The sequence below is a fragment of the Phalacrocorax aristotelis genome, chromosome 2 (genome assembly GCF_949628215.1).
Source record: "Phalacrocorax aristotelis chromosome 2, bGulAri2.1, whole genome shotgun sequence".
Classification (NCBI taxonomy): domain Eukaryota; kingdom Metazoa; phylum Chordata; class Aves; order Suliformes; family Phalacrocoracidae; genus Phalacrocorax; species Phalacrocorax aristotelis.
This window is the reverse complement of record NC_134277.1, coordinates 30,914,466-30,936,208: the sequence shown is the minus strand read 5'-3', so window position 1 is coordinate 30,936,208 and position 21,743 is coordinate 30,914,466. Positions and strand designations below refer to the sequence as shown.

The 21,743-nt window shown below is 41.6% G+C and overlaps 1 protein-coding gene and 1 long non-coding RNA gene across 4 annotated transcripts in view; one reads left to right on the top strand and one right to left on the bottom strand.

The window, feature by feature from the left end:
* TMEM106B (transmembrane protein 106B) overlaps positions 1 to 646 on the bottom strand; it is a 16,990-nt gene extending 16,344 nt beyond the window's left edge. For both annotated transcript variants that reach the window (XM_075082926.1, XM_075082925.1), the window contains exon 1: positions 468 to 646. The gene's annotated coding sequence lies outside the window, so the exon portion shown is untranslated. The remainder of the gene's footprint in view (positions 1 to 467) is intronic.
* LOC142052602 (uncharacterized) lies at positions 628 to 21,743 on the top strand. 2 transcript variants are annotated; one of them, XR_012658904.1, is made up of 5 exons: positions 628 to 783; positions 1,083 to 1,154; positions 8,542 to 8,662; positions 9,399 to 9,449; positions 10,690 to 14,607. It is a non-coding gene; the product is annotated as an uncharacterized LOC142052602 (long non-coding RNA). The 2 variants fall into 2 exon arrangements; XR_012658903.1 differs by lacking the exons at positions 9,399 to 9,449; positions 10,690 to 14,607 and adding an exon at positions 14,639 to 21,743.

Genomic DNA, 21,743 nt, shown 5'->3' with positions numbered 1-21,743 from the left:
CCGTTCCAGCGCTGCCTTTCGCGACCCCTTTAGAGACCCATCTGTCCGGCACAGCCTGCCCGCGAAGGCTGGCGCTGCCGAAAATACGGGGCCCAATAACCTCCCCGAGATCTATGGATCTCCTCGCCCGCCGAGCCAGAGCGGCAGCTCTCGCAAACATGGCGAAGCTTCCACCCGGCGGGTGCGGGCCGAGGCCCGCCGAGCTCGGCCGCCGCCGGGCTGTCCCGGGCGGGCCCCGCACCCGGCCGCTGGGCTGGGGTCTCTGCGCGGAGGGGCGCGGGCGGCCGGGGCGGCCCAGCAAGGCCCGGCCGCGGGCCTGCCCAGGCCTCGCCGAAGCCCAGGAACCGCCGCGGCCGCCCCCCGCCCAGCTCCGCCAGGACCTCGCAGCCACAGGCCGCGCTCGGCCCGGCCCGGCTCCCGCCCAGGCAGGCTCCCCTCCGCCGCTGGAGCGGCGGAGCCCTCCCCACCTGCGGCGCGGTCTCCGCGGGCCGGGCCGGGCTGCGCCGGGCACGGGGGACGGCAGGACCGGAGGTTCCAGGTAAGGCGCAGCCGCTCCGCCCCTAAACCCCGGATCGGGGGCGTGCGCAGGCGCGGGGCGGTGCCGTGTCCCTCCTGTCCGTCCGTCTGTCCTGTCCCGCTGCTGCCGGCCGCGGGCGGGGCAGGTTTCGGTTCACCGCGGGGGCTCTCCGCCGATCCCCTCACCGCTGGGCGCCGCGCCGGTGGCGGCGGTGGCTGCCGGGCCGGGGCGGGGCGGGCCTGACCGGTGGTCGGCGGAGGGCTCGGGTATCGCGCCGTCCCGACCGTGAGGCGGTGCCCGGGCTGAGGGGTGCTGCCGGGCCCCGGGGGCAGGGGTGGGAGCAGGGGGAAGGGAGATCGGGAGATGGCGGAGGACAGAGCGGGCTTCCCCCCCCCCCCCAGTCTCTCTTATCAGCAGTCGTTCGCTGCTCTGCCTGCCCTCCGCCCCGCCAGCTCTGCCTTGCCTTAGCCGCAGGAGGAAAGCGGGGATTTTACTTTCCGCAGTTGTGTTTGATTCATGGCTCCTTCACAGCCACCGCAGTTACTTTCTGTTCCCTGTTTGGTAGATCCGGTGGAAGTAACTGGCCACAGCGTGCTCCGGGGGAAGCGAGGTGCTCGAGCAAGGAAAGCTACGGCAGGTCAGCGAAAAAGGTGTAGGGAACAAGAGAAGCTACCGCTGCACTTCAGTTTCATAACTCCTGTCACGTTATACAAGGTTGCTGGTACAGCAGTTGTTTATTCAGGGTATGGGCAGTGACATGTTCTCCAAGCGACCTCCCAGGACAAAATGAAGGCTATTGGAAGTGAGTGACGGGTGATTATTGCTCTTTGTGAGCCTGCATCTGGTCCGTGAAAACTGCTACCCGGTGCCTCTGGCAACACGGGAGGACCCCTCCTGCCTGGGGATGTGGGGGCACCAAAGGGACAAGACCTGCACAGATGGGACACAGCGCAGGGTGAAGGAGGCTGGAGGACCAGGGAAGGAGGTCTGCCTGGTTTGGGAGCCCTATACCGGCTGCGGGAATGAGTCAGTCTGGGGGAAACCCTGTGATTCACACCATCTATCAAAGTGCAAGTGCAAGCATAGGGGCAGGGCTCGAGGGAGAGGATAGGGAATTGAGGTCCTTACAACAACTTGGGGTGATCGCAAGGCCGGGGCAGGGTGCCAGGCTGCTCCAGAGGCCGGCAGGAGACAGGCTGCCTGCAGCAGCCACCCAGAGCTGGTGCAGGTGTGAGGCCACCTGCAGTACAGCCCTGCTGGCAGTGTCCTCAGCACCTGGCTGCAGGTCCAGGAAATGATCAGCACAGAAAATAACCTTCCCCCACCCAAACATGTGCTTAGAGAAAAAAGGTCTGCATGTATCTTTACCTGGGCCAATGCCCCTTATGCTTAGAACTTCCTGGTGTTTTCTGGTGGTTTAAGAGGTCTTGGCTAGCAATAGTCCCTAGCCTTCATTATCCAGTGCAAGTAAAGGAGTCCTGCATGCTGCTTGCTGGTGGCTTGACTCTGCTTCTGTAGCTGGACATGGTCAAGCTCCTGACAGTATTAGCAAAGCTGGCACTATCCTTATTGTTCATCTGAGTCTTTGGCCCATCACTGTTCAAGATTCCTGAGGTGCCCGTAAAAAGCTCTCCGTGCACCAAGATTGACCATGTTACTTTGGGGATTCCTACCTATAAAACTGCGTGTGTAAGATACCTTGAACAGATCCCTGGTATGCTCAGGATCTGCATGGAGTCTGTATCTTGCTTTAGAGCACCAGCAAATGCCAAATGATGTGAATTTGATAGGCACAGGCCTGATTATTAGTTTCCCTGGCTATTGGCTTTTGTTTCTGGTTCAACTTTACATTGATCGAAGGAGCACAAAGCACAGTGTAAAACATAGGCATAGCTTCTAGCTGTCCAAACAGTAAGGGAGAACACAAAGTCTGTGCCTGCCTTTTAAATTGTTTTAAAAAATAGTTAGGCATATTAACCTAAATCATCACACAACAGGGGACATGCCAGAAAAGGTCTAGGAAAGAGGTTTTTGGGACAGCTTTGGGAGGTCACACTGAGTTCTGGCAACTCAAAGTTATTCAGTGTGACAAATTTTCTCGGTACAAATTTATTCAAGAGAAATATTCCTAGCAAATTGTAATTAGCATGGAGATTTTGATCAAATCAGAATTTTGCAACTTAGACTGCAGCACTTTTTACCCAATACTTCCAGCCCTCGAACTAATCTATAAGGCCTCACACAGGTAAGGATGTTAGAAAGTTACCCAAGAGGGTGTTTACCTTGCCATGATAGAAGCAAAAGTTGAAATCAGCTTGGGCTTTAGAGATAGTTCTCTGTTACTGTAATCAATAGAGATGTTTCCTATTAAAGATGTCTCACTATTTGCCATAGCCTTTCCTCTGTAGCTTTGACACAAACAGAATGTTGTTGATTTTTTCTTTTTAAAGCTGTCATGATGGAAGGGAACATATCTCTGGATATCTACTTGCTTTGTGTTATTTTCACTTTGAAAGTAAATATCAAAGATACCATGTTAGAAAAAGGAATTGAAACACTGGAAGGATCTGGCTTACCCATTAGTGGCCTCAAGCTCACCCATAAATCCTCAAGCTCACCTTAAATATAATTTATTTGCTATAGGCTGAAGTAATGCAATGAAAACAGAATAAACAATAATAAAAAGGTAAAGCATCACGCCCACTATGCAGGTTTGAAAAACATGAAAAATATGTGGTAAGAAAATGTACACATTAGAAACACTTAAATTTTTGATGAGGTGATTAAAAGTTTTCCTGAAAGGGGCCACTGAGCTTGGGCTAATCAAGGCAGGGTTCTTGTGATTATGGAAAGGATATTTCACAGTAAGGAAGTATAGACTGCACAACATCCAATATTGCTGGTTCATGAACTGAGTAGATTTCGTCTAGATGAGGATTGCATGCTTAAACACAGATGCAGAAATTAATCAGTTCAGAAATGCGTGGTAGAGGGGTGGTATGCAATACTAGCGCTAGTAGGAGATGTATGAAATGGAAACACTCAGATGGCATAAATGGAGAAGCTGAGATCATTGCCTTTGGACTGAGTTATGGAACAGCTGCAAGCAATACAAGCTCTTAGTTCTCATAGATCACTAAATGGGTGCAGTTTATACTTCCGATAGTACATCAGTAAAGAAATCCAAGTGATGAATCTGGTTTCAAGTTGAGTTTTGTGGCTGAGGTATGATAAGTGAGTCAGGTCCTTGAAAGGGCTGAAGCTAGCAGTTCTTATAGGAGCCGGTTGTGCCAGTGTGCAGCTTCCCAGGTCCTGTGAGAATCTGCAAGAGATGTAGACCTTAGAAGTATCAGCGAAGAGTTATATTTACTTCAAATTTCCCCCCCACCCCCGATAAATAACAATCCACTAGCATTGGTTATCTGAAGAAACTTCAGACTGCCCACATTCATTTCATCCTTCAGAAATATAAGCTACTAGTTCTGTGAACACTGAAGGTAATGAAGCCTGGTTTCCTATGGATTTGCCTCTCAGTTGGCTGACTATTTACCTGAATTATAATATTTTCTGTTACGACGGCATATACCTAGCGTCTTCTCCTGCAGAGCGTTTTGGCAGCAACATGCAGGCTGCCATGCTCAGAAGTGGAAATTTGTAGAAATTTGCTGACTGGATAGAAAGTTATTAGGTGTTAACTCCCAAATGTTCAATCCCTAGTGTCTCCTCTGCCTGTTTATCTATTTTTATGAAATTTGTATAAACGTTATTATCTCTCAAACTCAGCTGAAACTGGCTAACACCTTCAAAATTACCGGAAATTCGGACACAGACAGAGAGACAGGGTGATTGCAAAAACGTTGTTTTCATATAGCCTACTAGGCTAAAAATGGATGGCATGCTGTCTGAATGCTGAGCTAGGTACAGGACACATATTTATCCCCAAGCTATCTTGAAGTTTAGAAAAACAAACAAAATACAACACACCCCCAACAAAACCAAACAAAAAGAATGTGAAAACTATAATCCCCATCTAATCTAGAGTATATAGTAGCAGTATGGGGGATTGTGTCCACTTAACCTGTTGCTGATGGGAGAGAAGAGACCTAAGAAATCCAGTAATTACTTTAAGTTCATCTGAAAAGCAGGCTTTGCAGAACTGTTACAGTTGTCTGTTTGGATTACATTCCTCCGCCACCCTAGGTACCCAAGGAATAGTTATGCTGCTGTGTTGTAAAGATCATGTTTTTTCTAAATTTCTATCACTAGTTTGGGAGGACATCTAAAAGAAAATGAAAAGAAAAACCCTGTACTGTGGTTTTCTTCTTGAGAAACTTCAGAAGAGATGCAAGTTCACCTGATAAAAATAAGAACAATCCTAATTTTTAGTGATTTTGCCCTTAATTCAATAAAAGGACAACAATCCTGTTTTTTCACAAGTCATCCTAGTCCCAGGGTGCACTAGACACTGGTACCAGACTATAGACTGATCTATGCAGTGGTTACAATGGTGACTTGTGCCAGGCCTCATCACTGAAGGGTAGCTGAAGTTATACTCAGGTCAAAAGAAAAAAACCCAAACTGTAGAAGAAGTGGGAATTCTACAAGGCATTTCCAATTTAGGTGTACATAATCTGAGGCAACCTTACTCCAGGCACAGGACAGTAAGACCCAGCCATTACTTGACCAGGAACATACTGGTTACTTCTGATGTTTTATCCTATGTCCTAGTGCTGCTTTGAGGAGTGGCTGCACTAAATGTAAAGAATTAAAAATCTATATTAAAAAAAGCCACTGCATTAATTTGGTCTGTTTGGATTTTTAAAAAAGTTCCGTTTTGAAACACACTTTTTCCCGCTGTAAGAATTGCTGATCTTGATGGTATTCTATGGTAGATATTTCTAGACACGTTTAATACTTTATAGTTTGTCACAGATGCTTTCATTGCTATGTACTTTCTGATGGTAGGGCCTGTGCACTGTTTTGCATGAATAAAACATGAACAGCCTTTTAAAACTGGTATGTTTCTGATATATTGCACGGCTACTGATAACTGTCGTTCTTGAAACATTCCACGGCCTTCTGCAGTGAATACTTTATAGTTTCTCTTTGTTCATTACATGTGCACAAACCTTAAATTCTGCATTAGGTGGCGAATGAGATGATTATATTCTGTAAGAATATAATTTTTCCCCATTCCTCCACAATTCTGATGCTGTGTAAGAACTGCAGCTCGCTCGCTGCAATACATGCTTCCAATACTTTCTGGGGGAAATAGCCCCTATTTCTTCTGTTTGCATATTCTCACCTTTCTTTCAAAAAACCCATATAGCTGAATATCGATGAAGAAGAAACAGAACTGGCAACAATCCACAGATCTAGACAAAGAATAATAAATCTTGTGATCGATTAGGTGAATGACCTAGTGATTATACTTTAATGCTTTTGAATAGCTTCTTTCAGAACAAGGTTTTTACAACTCATGTGCAGAACCATTTGTCTTCACCTTAGAGGAGTGGCAGTGGGTGGCAGCTGTGGCTGCCTTCAGCCATGCACATGGGCATAGAATAATACTTCTTGAGCAGCCCCATTGATCTTAGACTCATCTGCTTTACATATGATCTGTGCTGCAGTTTCTGGTGGAGAAAAATACAAACAAGGAGATTCTAGCTTTATTATTTCTAATGTGTGTATTGACTAGCTTTAATCAAATGGGCTATATGCAGCTTTAAACCTATTACTGAGAGGATTTTAACTTGTATAGCTCCCCAGAGGGAGACAGGAACAACCAGTGGAATATTTGGCCTTTACGTATTCAATTTTATTTAACTTTAAATAAGAATGCATTTTTACAAACATTTGGGAAAAGGAATGACATAGGTATAAGTTACACAAACCTCTGAGAAGATCTAGTTTCCTGCATTTGGAAAGTTGCATGAGTGATGATGGCTCAATCTCTCAGTGAGTTCACTAACACAACAGAATTAGTATGTCACAATACAATAATTCAATGGGTTTTGCTATTGTTTTATTTTTATGTAACTTGGTCAGCACCAAGAAAATCCACTTGTACCTTAAAAAGTTCCCATATTCTTTTTCTAAAACATCTTGGGAGAGATCTGTTATTAAGTCCTCTATCTTTCCTTTAGGACTCTCCCACCTCATTTAAGGCTCAGGAGTCAATCTATGCAACCTTCTGCACAGTTTGTTCCATCATTTATACATAGAAATTGATTTATGGCATCAGTCTAACAGATGCATAAAGTACTTTTTTGAACCACTATTGAAATATGAGAAATGGTACCCATAACAGATAAGTAAGAGATAACAGAAGATGCAGCATCAGGAGCAACAGTGAGAACAGATAAAATTCAGGAAATTATTTCACATATAGCCCGAAGCCAGATTGTTCCTGGCTTTTAGCTTAAATGTTTTTTATTGTATCGCAACAGAAATATCATACTCATCAGTAGCGTATGTCAAGACATCTTTGATAACCTACCTACTGCAGCAAAATAATAGATGGTTTGGCCAACGTTTAAAGTAACTTTAAATGTGTTAGCCTGCCAGATACACATGTATTTTGGGACTGTTCAAAACATTAACAGTCTAATGATCTCATCTTTCTAGTCATGTCTAGTCTCACTCAGCTTCTTCTGAAGGTTTGCCAGGTAAAGGTGCCAGATGTGATTTTTTATTCCTTGGAAAATGGATAGAGGGAACCGCTTCACAGAGGCTACTTATATTTCGAGAGGTTTAGCTTTCAAGCGATCACAATTTTCACTTATTACTGACTAGAACAGAGTTGGAAGCTTTGTAAGGGACCTAAAAATTTTTAAGTATCCTAGAAATGGAATGCTCTGAATTCCCTCACCTTTCAACAGGGTTTTCTGTATAAAGGGGATGGTTATTTTTCATTTTTGCCTGCTCAGCTGACTCTTCAGCTTTAATAGTTTATTTAGTAAACAAAAGCTTTCATTTTTTCCTACATCCATCTTTTATAGGTTTTCTATTTTAAAAACTTCTTGTTATAAAAACCAGCATCATAGTTTGTGAAAGCAGATAAAACAAAAAAAAAATCTGTTTTAAGTAATTGTTCAGACAAAGATCATATTGCAAGTGCATTTTCATTCTTCAGAAAAATACTTTAATAATTATTTTTGGTTAGGATATTTGCTGTGCAAAAATGCTTCCAGAGACAGTGTTTAGCTTCTGTTGTAATATGTTCTGCAGAATTCTAGTGGATACGTATAGAAGAGATGGAATTAGAAATTAATATTTTAACTTCTTATCATCAGAAAAGTAATTTCTTGTGGAAAAGATTATCATATAATTGCATTGCAGTTATCTTAATGAGTATAATCTGTTATGTCTGATTTTTTGTCCACTTTTGCACTTCTTTGAAATAGGATCCTATTAAAATGTTTTTCATTATTGTCATGACAACTGTGTCAAAATATTTTATTGAAAATTTAATCAACCTATGACTGTCTAGTCTCTTATTGCAAAAGTAGTTTGTCCAGAATGGACTGTGTTCCTAGAGCACAGTGTTTCTAGTCAGTACACAATGGAAACGTATTTATTCCTGTAAGACACAACATCATTTTATTCTTTTTAAAGGAAGTAGAGAACTCCATTACAACAAAGAGCAATGCTATCTTTAAACAGGATAACACCATATGAAATTGTCCTTTTATTCTTTGTTCTATAACACAGGAGAGAACTTCTGTTGCTGGGTGGCACTGTAGAGATTTGAAGAATACAGGCTTAGCTGCTTGAAGATTAAACTAATTTTTTTTTTTAATGAACCGTGCTTATTTCAAAAGATACGTAGTGCGCACAGATCTCTCATTCCTGATAGAATCTGTTATTCATTCTTAATAGATTGTTCCTCTGCTGCTACAGCTTTAGATTTCAAAATTAGCCTCTGGATTTTCCTTCCTTCGAGTAGTGGGTACCAGAAATAATATGCATTTATTGCTAAATAGCTTACTTTACAGAATTCCCATTTTATCTTGCATCTGCAGATATTAGCCTCACAGAGGTTTGGTTTGACCTTACCTGTTGCCTCAGTAAGGAATCCAGTAAGAAGATTATATACCCGCAGTTAAAGGATCTGTGTCTCGGATAAAGCAATGATCATTAGCAGTAACTGTGCACTTCCCTTTCTAGCTGTATAGTGTGTTATATGCATTCCTATAATCTTTTAACACTCAGTTTCCCATGTGTATGCATATCCTAAATAGTGCCATGGAAACTGAGACACAATCTAAAATAACCAGAAATAATTTGAAGCCAGTTGTGAATGGAAAAACTTCTGTATAACATTTGTATAATGTCTGAAGAAGTGTTTAGCAGAGGTAAAAATGCCCCTTTGACTAATTATGAGATTATAAGTAATTCAATTGGTAGCTAACTTGTTTGATGTTAAAAACAGAGTTGTAATACGGGTAGCCTGAACATTCAAAGGAAAATGTGCAACCACATTTATGCTCATGCATAAGGCAAACAGTGGAGTGGGTGACATCAACTGCCCTAAGTTAGACCTTGAGAAAACAGAATTTAGAGATTAACACATTTAAAACCATATAAAGTTACTGCTTAGGATGCTTGAATAATGGGAAAGAAGAAATGCTCGAAAGATATTTTTTTCAATTGAGTTCACAGCTTGTTTTGAAAGCGTGAACATTTCACTGATGAAACACAGTCATCGAAATCTGTGTTTCGGAGAGTGTTTATGTGCAAAGTAGAGTGTTTGGACATTTCTGTGAGTGCGTGTGAAGAACAAGAATATTTTATCTCTCATTTGGAAATAAACATATGGAAAAGACTGAGTTACATTTTCCCAGACTGCCTATTTGATTTCATTTCACCTAACTTCAAGTTCTGTGAGAAGAACGCTGTTCTCCAGGGAGGACACGCCGCCAACATGAGAGTAGGTGGAATGTAAGGGTATCTGGTTTGTGAGGATATCTGGCTAACAGCTAGTCACCTTCAAAGATAAGGACAAGAGGCAAGAAAAGTAATAAACACTCTGATAGTGCAAATCTTAAGGAACAGGAGATAACAAGGCAGTAACAAATACGGGGATCCTTAAGGCGCTGATTGATGGGCCACTGAAAGAACCTGTGAAGCATGGCCTTGAAGAGGTTCAGCCAGAACTTTGTTGCTGATAAACAAGAGAGAAACAAGATTATCATAGATCTCATGAGAAGGTGCAAACTTCTAATGGGATATTTGAGGGGACTTGGGAGGTTCTGTAAAACTTATTAAGGCTTTTTTGGGGGGACTGTGGGAATTAACAAAAGTTATTATGTCACATTTAGGAAAGGAGCCAAATGCAGGGGAAGGAAGAGATGGAGATGGATCAGAAAGGAATGAGTGGGAAAATGGAGAGGAGGAAAAGGCGTCGGTCATGTGTGCAACAAGCTGCTGGCCAGTATGCTTCTCTGGCTAAGCCTTGGGCTTGATTGCCTCAGTGTAGCCCATCTTGCTATTAAACTCTGTTCTTCCCAACTGTTTTCCCATGTGGATGTGCCTGATCGACAGTGAGTTTCATGAAAGAGTAGCTGGTGGATGGGATGAGAGGTCAGGCTGCCTGCACCTGTACACAGAGGCCACAGATTGAAGGGGCCCATAGGTCTAGGGGCCAGTGACTAGAGAGAGGGGTCAGCGGCAAGAGGAGCCCATTTGTGTGTGTGTGTGGCAGCAGCACAGCTGGAGTCGCTGGTGAGTTGGGTAGGAGGACTGTGAGCTTGATAGTGGAGGGGCTGGGGGTCTGTTAGTCAGCTGCTGGAGCGACTATAGATCCGGACTGTCTGCCAGAGAGACCCCGTATGCATATGTGCTAGCAAGCTTTGAGCCTGATTAGCCAGCAAGTAAGAACATGATCAGGCCACCAGAATTGTTCGTATTTGTGTGAGGGCATTTGGTGTAAACCTGTGGGCATGCAGGTGCTGGTGCAGGCACTGCCCTCTCCCTGGGTCGCTCTGTGCTGCCAGATGTGTGCGTGTGTATCTTTGGGCTACCTGCCTAGCCAGGCTGCTGGCTGGATCCAGGAGTGGCAACAGCAGCATACACAGCAACAGGAAAAAGCCCTGGGGTCTTTCAGCCCACCAGCCTTAGCTTACCTTAACAGCCAGTTCCATGGCCTTATGACTGCTTTTTGTTTGCAGTGTATCTACACCATGTCTGTGTTGTGTACAAACATATGAAGAGCTGGGTGTTGGCAACCACAGGAAGCAGCTGTGTGTATGAAGAAGTCTATATGTCAGTAATTTATTGCGTTGCTTTTTAGTACATTCTCAGAGGTGGTGATACAATTTTGTAAGTATACATATACCCTAGGATTTGAAAACCTTCTAGAGAACAACTGAAGCTAACGTGCAAATGCAGCAGAGAATTCAGAAGTGTCTGTCTGAAATGTAGGTGTGTTTGTAGCAGCCCTATTCATATATTACAGTAGCACATTGATTTAATATCTTATTTCAAGTCCACCTCGTGGATGTCTGGGAATGACATAGGTTTTGCCATCAATATGTTCAGGCTGAAAAGTTTCTTTTCTATCTTCATTTTTATTCCCGAATGTACACTTTTGACACTTGATTTGTGATAGCTGACACCTCAAAGCTGATATATGGCTCAAGAATTAAGCAGCACAGGGCCAGACTGAATGAGCTAGCTATAATCTCTCAAACATACAATACTGTCTGACATCAAATGTGAAAATCATCAGCGTGTGTATAGTGTCATACAGAAAAAAATACTAAAATGAAGTGGAAAATTACTTGAGTTTTGACTCAGAGGAAGTTAAGCTTTTAAACTACCTGGTATGCATTTTTCAATGTATTTTTAATCTCTTTTCCTTTCTTTTCAAGGATGTAGAAACCAGAATTATATTTCTGTATTTCAAATCCAGTCCTGTGTCCCTATTTCTGAGGGAAGGCAAGGCAAGGCAAGGCACAAGGAAGGGAAGGGCACAAGGAGGACAGAGTCAAAGTCTTTCCCAGCAGGTTTCTGGATTGTTCAGTACTGCACTAGGGGAAGTGGCACTGAGCTACAATGATGGCCTTTGTTACCTATACTTGCTTTGAAAATGACAATTGAAATGAAGGTAGAATTTTCCAGGCTTTTGGGGGGAGGAAAACTGAAGTTGCTACACCCTGAGTTACTGTACCAAACATAGGTCTGTTTAAAATCAATTTACTGTAAATCAGTAGTCTACCTGATGACAAGAAACATGTTTTGTGTGTCTTAAAAAATCCAGAAAGTGACTTTGAAGATTTGGAAAAGTGTAATGCCACTGTTATGTAAGAGCATATATAGATGATGGTTTTAACTGCTGTAATAGTGGTCAAACTGGAATTTGGATGAGAATGTGCTGCCTTCCTCCAGTAAAACAAAAGGTGGAACAGAGGTTCTAGGTAACATGTGACTGGTGGCCACTAAAAATATACAAAGGGGTATGAAGCTTAGAAGAAAAGACAAATACCTGATTTCAGGTACCAGTATGTGATCTGCTAAATATATTTTGAGAGTAGCCACACTCACAGTTTGGAGAGTGAAATCTTAGTGTATGGGAAAGCCTATTTCAACCTCCTTGAATTAGGAAATTTGTCATAATGTGTGAAAACAGTTCCCAGCCACTGAAAGGATCTTTCATGACAGAAAGTCAGAAAGCCTTTCAAAGAAGCCAAATTTCATAGAATAATAGAGTAATAGAATAGTTTAGGTTGGAAGAGACTTTTAGAGGTCATCTAGTCCAACCCCCTGCAGTGACCAGGGACATCTTCAACTAGACCAGGTTGCTCAGAACCCTGTCCAGCCTGACCATGAATGTTTCCAGGGATGGAGCATCTACCACTCCTCTGGGCAACCCGTTCTGGTGGTACACCACCCTCATCATAAAAAACTTCTGCGTTATATCTAGTCTAAATCTACCCTCTTTTAGTTTAAAACCATTACCCCTCGTTCTATTGCAACAGGCCCTACTAAAAGGTTTATCCCCATCTTTCTTATAAGGCTTCCTTTAAATATTGAAAGGCCTTAATAAGGTCTCCTCAGAGCCTTCTCTTCTCCAGGCTGAACAAGCCCAACTCTCTTCACAGGAGAGGTGCTCCAGCCCTCAGATCATTTTTGTGGCCCGCCTCTGGACCTGATCCAACAGTTCGATGTCCTTCTTGTGCTGAGGCCTCCAGACCTGGATGCATCACTCCAGGTGGGGTCTCACCAGAGCAGAGAGGAGGGGCAGAATCACCTCCCTCTACCTGCTGGCCACGCTTCTTTTGATGCAGCCCAGGATATGGTTGGCCTTCTGGGCTGTGAGTGCACATTGCCAGCTCATGTCCAGCTTTTCATCCGCTAGTACCCCCAAGTCCTTCTCTGTAGGGCTGCTCTCAATCCCTTCATCCCCCAGCCTGTATTGATACGAGGGGTTGCCCCAACCCAGGTACAGGACCTTGCACTTGGCCTTGTTGAACCTCATGAAGTTCACATGGGCCTACTTCTTGAGCTTGTCCAGGTCCCTCTGCATGGCATCCCACCCCTCAGGTTTGTCAGCTGCACCACTCAGCTTGGCATCACCTGTAAACTTGCTGAGGGTGCACTCAATCTCGCTGTCTATGTCACTGATGAAGATATTAAACAGTACTGGTCCCAGTACTGACCCCTGAGGGACACCGCTTGTCACTGATCTCCATCTGGACATTAACCCCACTTTTGGTAATTAGCTGCCTCATGGGTCAGTGGTCAGAGGAAAGACCATATGCCATTATTTCCCACAACAGATCAATAAGCAAGTTTCAGCAGAAAGAGACGTACAGTTACACTAAATGGTTTATTTAATTTAAGAATGTTTAAACAGGGATCAAAAACAACCACAGTGTCAGGAAAAAGCTTGCTTCAGTTCAGCAGAACAGCTATTTTCCATTTTGACCTACCAAAGAGAAGCAGTATTGTTTGGCTCACCAGAGTCAGGAAACTGAGATGTTTTATGATCCCGTTTGAATGGTATCTATCTCACTGAAGCTAGAAGTGTGAGGAATGCTGTTTTACAACCATGTTTTAAAAGTAACGCATATACTGCAGTATTTTATGAAAAGTTCATCTCTGCAGCTGAGTTCCAGCTGTGCTGTGCACACACCTGCTCTTAGGTTTAAGTTATTTTGTTATATTTCTAGGTTTCACTAAGGCTTACAAAGAAGGGTGGATGCTGAACTCCCAAGAAGGGTACTTTGGAGTTTGTGTAGAACAGCAGTCACTGGTGTCTGGTGAGCACCAGGCATCCCCCGGAGCTGCAGCAGGTGCTGCTCAGGGGCTTTCATGGCTCTGGACATAAAGTGCTTCATGAAGCCTAAGTCTTCTTTTGGATCTGGCTGATATTCTAGGCACTTTTTAAATTCAAAGTTTGACTTTGCTTTAAAGATCTGAAGAGAAGCTAAGCAAGCAGGGGGAGATTCAGATCACAATCTAAAGTTTGTTTTTTAAACTTGGGAGATATTAATGCAGGGTATAAGGCCAAGTCAGCTTTTTTTGTCTTTCAAGCTTGTAAATAGACTTTTAATAATAGACAGTCTACAGGCTTATATTTTTATAACAATCTGGTCCTTCTCCATGGCATTCACTAACTCTGCCACCTGCTCCGTGTAAGTTCAGGCTAAGCAATAGCACAATACTTTACTGCCTGGGGTTAGGCCAAGCAGACAGAGAATCCTCAGGCAGTGCTGTGTCTGAGTATCCCATCAGTGGTATAAGTTAGCACTTGTGAATCTTCTTCCATCTCAGCATTTCGGTGTCTTCTAGTTACTAATACCTCAGACTGAACTCACATGGAGAATTTATCTTTCTTTTATTCTTTGTTTCTGCAAGCTTTTAAGGCTTAATAAACAATATATTCTTTAACTATCTGGTCATAAGGTTTTAAAACTTGATTATGTTTGCTTTTGGGTAACAAAAAGCTCCACGAAAGTAAACTATGTAACATGTGTAAAGATAACACTTTTCTTCACAGCCTGGTTATAGCTTTGGACAACATTTTAAAGCCTACTAGCAATTGTAAATCAATACATGTCAATTAAATGTACACGTGGCTGCCAGTTCAAATTTGTTCTGTATTTATTTACTCAGGTTTGGCTGCTACCAGTTATTTCACCTTTTATCAACTACAAGCAGCATGAACCTAACAATGAAGAATGATGCAAATGTAATGATCATATTGATTGAACTAGAAATTCATTCCTTGAGAGAGATTGAATGCACCTACTGAAACAGAAGCTACTTAGGTAATGGACTTAGATGAGCTAAATATCAACTGAAACTCTCACAGAATGGACATCATGGTATTCACCTCCTGAGGATATATAGATAATAGTCAATTCTTGTCAGAAGTTGGACCAAAGCTATGCTTCAGGGAACATTAGGGTGCATCATAATGGCCTCCACAGCTCAGAACAGTTCAGAAATGCCAGTGAATGAAAACAAAACAGGTTTCACTTCAAAATACTGAAAACAGTTTACAGCTATCGTTTTCCTCAGCCTTACAGAAGATGCAGCCCCTTCTTTCTTACCCCTTATCAGTTGCTTGGCTACGTTTCCTGTGGCTTGATTTCAGCCCTACCTGTGATTCTGCAATAGGACAGTGGATGTACAGAGCTGTCAAGACCAGCACTATTTCCCCTTAGGAGCAGAGGGAACCGATACTGCCTGAACTCATTATCTGCTGGTGCATCTGCATTGCCTGTATGAATTATTATTCCTCATAAGTGACTAACTCAGCATCCATTTATCTACAATAATCTCATAATGTAAAAATTTTACTTTATTTCAAACAGTCCTCTAGACAATTACACAGTTACAGAAAGGTACCATCTCTGTGATATTATCATGGTTAAGTTAAAATGTGTGATGGGAACTTTAGCTCATACACTAGAAATGGTCTTTCTACTTATGCTTTTAAGATGTACAAAGCAGATTTTCCTTGTTCATCCAATGGTCACTGCATGTGAAATCTCATCTTCCTGATGGAAAAAAGGTCCAGTCACCTAACTGCTTAAAATCTGAATGACTCAACCATCTTCAATGCTGTCTTTTAAAATATATTTTTAATGCAGACTTGTAAGTCTTCCGAGCTTAGTAGGTGACTGCCAGTTCTGGTGCCCCAGACTGACATCCAGCTCACAGCACTAAACTGATTAGGGTCCCCACCCTTCACCTGCCCATGTGCTAGGACAACACCTTTGGCTCCACCTATCTCCCATCACTTGAGACAATTGCCTTAACCCTTTAATATTCACCCTCTGGTTTTTTTCCCCACTTTTATAAACCCTGGTTCTGTTCCTTTGTTCAAATGAGGTAATACCATCATGCTTGCAGTAACAGTCCTTCCAGAGGAAAAAATTATTAAAGATGGGAGGAGGTCTGGAGACAGTAACCAAGGTCAGTCACAGCCCCAGGATGGCCAGGAAGGGCTATGGTGATGCAGATGGCCAGGCTGGCATGCCAGCGTGTGGGTCAAAGGCATCCCCACAGACTGTCATGATCACCAGTAGCACTGTCTCTAAGTTGGTCCTGAGCTTGGGCAGCCAAACCCCAGGATAAGGGATACGCTCAGAGCCCTGCCACCTTTTTAGAGGAGAAGAATGGGAAAATTCAGCTTGCCGGTATGTAGAGAAAAAGTTATTTTGAGGGCTTGAGGGATTTTTTGCTGGGAGGTTAGATACATAGCTGCTGTCTTCAATTTCAGCCTTTGCAATGTGTCTAGAGAAACAATGGGACCGAAAAGTGACAAAACAGAAACAGTGTCTTGCTGATACTTAAACCACTGTCATTTTGATTCCTGTCATTCATAAGATAAATTTTACTTCTTCAGTCAATTCTACAAAGTGCACTTGTCGTACAGGTGGGGAAATGTCCTCAAAGTTATCCGTCACAAATGGGAAGTGTGCCGTGCATAACCAGGTGCTTATGCAGTGATCACGCTCCCAATACACAGTGCCTCTGGTTCATGAAGCGCTCTAGGGAATATCAGGTTTTGTAATCTCACCGCTTCTGCACTTTCCTGTATTCAGTAGCTTTGCCTAAGCTTAATATGCCCGAGTATATCAGGATGGGAAATATTTTTAATATTCTTTCTTCAAAAACTATCTTAATTCTTGGACAAGGGCTCTTGGAGCAAATAGTTCTTTTGCCTTGCTTTCTGCCTCTTCATTAATAAATACATTTTCTGTTGTTGTTGATATGCAATTTCAATCTAAAGAGGTCAATTTAAAACAGATCAGTTTCATCACAGATCAAATTAGCATACTGATTGGGACTATGAAGAGCATAACTACTCAGTGATGCAGAGAGTACATAGCCTAATTCTGCATACTTAGGGATAATATTTTTACCTCCAGAAAGGTATGGCTAGCAGTCAGCATTCATTAGCTGAAGTAATAAAAGTATATAATGTCCCAGAGTATACAGAAGCTTAGATGGACCTTTGGATGTAATGCTTGCACTCCAGGTATGACTAACACCCAGTTTATCAGGGTTCATCGGTTCTGGCGAGGCAGAATTAGGGAGTTCTGAGGTGGTCTTCCCAATGCATTTGGTTCCAGTCGGTTTATTGGCTGGGTACAAAACCAGCTGTGATCTGCTCTGCAGCTGAACTCTTGTATTTTCTTAGAAAGGGGGCTCCCAAGGAGTCCTGGCACGTCTGTAAGTGGTCCTCTCTGTATCACATAGCCAGGTTCATATTGTACTGTGCCTGATCTAGTAAATTCTGCTGGAATTCATCAGGATCATGAGTAGGATGGCTTTGCTTATGTCTTTGGACTAGTTAATTGCAACACAGCTATACTGCTACAGAAATGAAGCTATTCTGCATTCCCAGTCTTACACTGCCTATCTCAAAGTTCCCTGTTGCTTAACTGTATGATTCTCTCATACTAACCCACATATTATTCAGTGCTTTTACTTCGCCTAAGTGCAATGAGAGAGCAATTAGAGAGACACAGCAGCAGTCAACAGTCAGTCTTTCAGGGGAATGTCCTCCTGCTAATTTTTTTTGCCTCCACATTCTGCTTTCCTGCTAGATTAGTGCCATTTCTTAATCTGTATTTGTTCATAATGTAAAGCCCTATAACATTGCTTAATCTGCATCAGTTCATCGCCAGACTGAGAGTATAAAAGCATCAGGCCCACAGGTTACCTTTTACTTACGGCCATGCACCATGAATGCAGAAAACACACAAATCATGGAATGATATTAAAGCCCTTGCTCAGCAATTTTTGAACAGTTCACTAGATCAGATATAACAAGGCTGAGCCTGAACATAAGTGCATGGCATTATGGAAATGTAATTTAAAATTTTACATAGGCCTTATTGTAATGAAAAGTAAAACAGAGATAAAATCCTATGTAATACATCGGTTTCTATTACTTATGAATGTGAATGGTCTCATTCAGAACCTGGGGAAGATCGTGTATATACATTTTTTGAGCTGTGTATGAGTAAGGGTACAATGATTAGAACAGAGGGGACCAACCCTTGATGAAGATTTTTAGGATCTATCCTAATAAAAAAGTCAATTAATTTGTTCCTAATGAATTGATGTTGCTAGTCAAATATTTAAACAGAGAATGTGTTTAGCCATCAGCAAAACTGTATAGAGGTAACTTCGCACTGTGTTGCAAAGGATACAAAATAGATAAACATGAAAAAAAGAAAATACTGATTTTTTTCTCTTTGATTTCTCCTAGTAAAAGGTATATTGTAGTTACATATGGTAAGAATATGTCCAAAGCTTTTGATGAAATTATAGTCTCCAAGTGTAACCCTTGATAAATTATTCCATATGTGGAAAGAATTATATCTTAACTGTTTAAGTTCTATTTCTGTCTAATATTACTTGTAATTTCCCAGGACATCCAGTTGCTTGGTTTCACTACTATTTGCAGTTTCTACTAATGATCTCCCAAATTAATACTTGGCATCAAATATTCATTTATACTGTGATTATGCTGCTAGCTGGTGAGTCAGTCGTCTACTGAAGAAAATACTTTAGCAGATGAGAGACAGAGAACAGAGACATTAAACAAGTTCCGTGAGGCAATTGCCACCAGAAATCTTTTTAATTTTGGTTGATAGGGGCTGAGACAAGGTATCACACCGCTAAGCCTAATTATGGCAATCAATAAGGGTGTTAGTAAAATATGGTTCAAGTTTGATGATATTAACTTTGCAAATAATGAGAAGCTGCTCACATGAAAGAGCCCTCGTCAAAAAAGACATGTAAAAATGTGTGTTTGCATTGCTGAAGGGACATTATAAGAAAATGTTATATTGAAAGCACACCAACAGTGGCTGCACTTTGTGTGAACCTCCTAATAAACATGTGTGTCCTTTTTATGTTCAGTAAACAGAAAATGGTTAATTTCAGGTTAGGTTTTATCCCATTTCTGTGGATTTTATTTGGTATTTTATTTAGATGAAGCTGTAACTCAGACTAAAGGCTATGAAATTTTGTACTGATACATTTCTAAAGGTTTCTTACTGGAATAAATCACTTTGATATTGCAAGCACCGTCTTAGATCACTGTAACCCATCTGTCCCTGAGGGCATAAAACCAGAACAGTTTGAAGGAGAATAAACCCATCCTCTGAAATTCCAAAGCTCTCGTGCAATGGAATGGATGCTTTGTTAATTTCCCAAGTTTTTTGAAGATTCATCGGATGAATTCCCGACGCTGTGCAAGCCAATGGCCAATCTCCAGCAGACTACAGAGGAACCAGAGGTTCACCAGTTTTTGGTGACTTTTTTTTTCAGTAATTTCAAACACTCTATTTTCTCTCTTGCTAACATTGTCCTTCCCCATTCCTTGCTTTTCTTAAATGATTTCTTCCAACAAAGATGTTCAAACTCATGATATCATTATTATTTCATTACTTGCAATGTTCATTTATGAACTTTCTTTAAGTATATTGCTTTAAATGTATCACAGGGGAAAAAAACACTTTTTTCAGCAGACATATTAGATATTTGATATATCAGAAAACTTGAAACGCTGTGTCTGAGAACATGACATGCAAATACTATGTTCTGTATTTCTGTTAACGCATTGCTGTATCGTGCTGTTTCATGCTTCTGTAGTGGGATGCTGGACCCCACGGGCCAGGTTCCAAGGTGCAGCACGTTTAAGAGTCAGTAATGATGTTGAAGATCAGCCAGACAGCTGAGTCCTCAACATAACAAATTATTTCTCTAAATTCGGTCAAAAGGGAAGCTAAACCAAACTATTTGGTTCTTCAGTTGGTGGATTATGCAATGTGTCTGCCTCACATGGGATGATGATATTTTCTGATAAAATCAGCAAAATGCTGTGAAAATGTCCACAGTGTGGAAGAAGAAAACCAAAGCTTCCACTCAAAACTAAGCCATAAATTATCATGTGACTAAGATGTGAGACTTATTTTTGCGTCTAGGAAAGAAACACATGCATCATCTGATCTTTTTGCATTGCAGCATGACTCATACTACACAGTTCATCTGAGCTCATCTCTGCAAGTTTTGGTTTTTTTTGCTCTTGATGTTACAAATTCTTGGGTTTTTTTACTCATCCTACTCTGATTATATAAACAGAAAATGTAACATTGCTTCTCTATCTGAGAAGTAAACAAAATTCAAAGGTCAAAATCATAGCTACAGTGAGTCAATAATTAAAATCAGTAATGTGCCACCAACTAAGATACACATTTAACACATCAATATATTAACTTGAAAGGGTGAAGAAAAGAGCGATGAGGGTTTTGAAAGATATATGAGAAGCAACTAAGCAGGGTAGGACTCCTTAGCCCTAGAAAGAGAGGACAGCTGGGTAGTAGAGGTATATAAATTATGAGTAATGATGGCAGATAATGGTAACAATAAATAGGGAAGTAATGTTTATTCAGTATAGCTAAGAAATAAAATTATCAAGTGGCAAGTTCAAAACAAATAGAAAGAGGTGTTTCATCACAAAGTAAAAATTACTCTGGGAAAATCGTTGCTATAGATTTTTAGGGATGCCAAAAGTTTACACAGATACAGAAGCAATTCAACACATTCGCAGAAGAAAAACCCATCGGGAGTTTTTTGCATAGAGTAAATTTACACTGGGATTTCAGAAGGATGGGTTTGCCCACCTTTGAGCTGTTCTGATTTTATGCCCTCAGGTACAGATGTGTTGCAGTGGTCTAAGATGGCATTTACAACCTCAAAGCGATTTATTCCAGTAAGAAACCTTTATAGAAGTACATCAGTACCAAACTTCATAGCCTGTAGTCTGATTTACTAGCTGTTTACAAATCTACTCTCTGTGGTTGAGGAGGTCCTTTGCTGCAGGACTCTGGAAAATAGGTTGGTGTGTCGGGGAATTACCACCATATGTTTTACCTTTTCATCTCTCTTCAGCCACTATCAAGGACAGGTTATAGACTAAATGAATCTTTAGTCTGACCCCAAACAGGTTTTGGTTTTTTTTCTAATACATGCATGGCTGTATTACATACAGCTTGGATACATGTAAAGCAAGAAATCATTGACAGAAACTACGAAAGAGTGTATCTGGGCAGCTCTAGATGAGGTAGTCATGTTAAAACATTCAAATCACACGTAATGTCACTGATTTTGCAAAACCTTCTTTCAAGTACTCTTAAAATAGAGCTAAAACTTTAAGAAAAGAAATTTTTATGCTCTGTTGGGTAGTCTTCAAAAAGCCAGGTTTATCTCTGTAGCAGGAGATGAGAATCTGACAAGCAATATAATGAACTTTTAATGTAAATGTGTATGACTTGTAAGAAATGTATCCATGAAAAAATTACACCTTACACCTTTTTGAGAGCTGTGTAAGAGGTAAGGTTCTTTTTGAAAATCACGCTTTCATTTTTTGGGTACATTGTTGTAATTTGTGTAAGAAATGTCTGTATGCAGAAGAAAAGAACAAAAAATAAAATCTGGCAGTAACGCTGTTGCTTTAGCATGAGCGAGGCACAGCTATCTCTGGTTTGCCTGTAGGCTGTAATAGGCATGGTCTAGCTGACTTTCTATAACTACAAAAGCAGAACAGTTGTAGTAAAATATGCTGTAGTCTCCTGAGGATCATTTACATCATTTACATTTTATCTGTTCTTGTACATACAAGATGTGGTGACAAAATGGTCCTTTTGCTCCTGTGGCTTGCACAGAGCAATGCAATCTGTTTATTGCTATA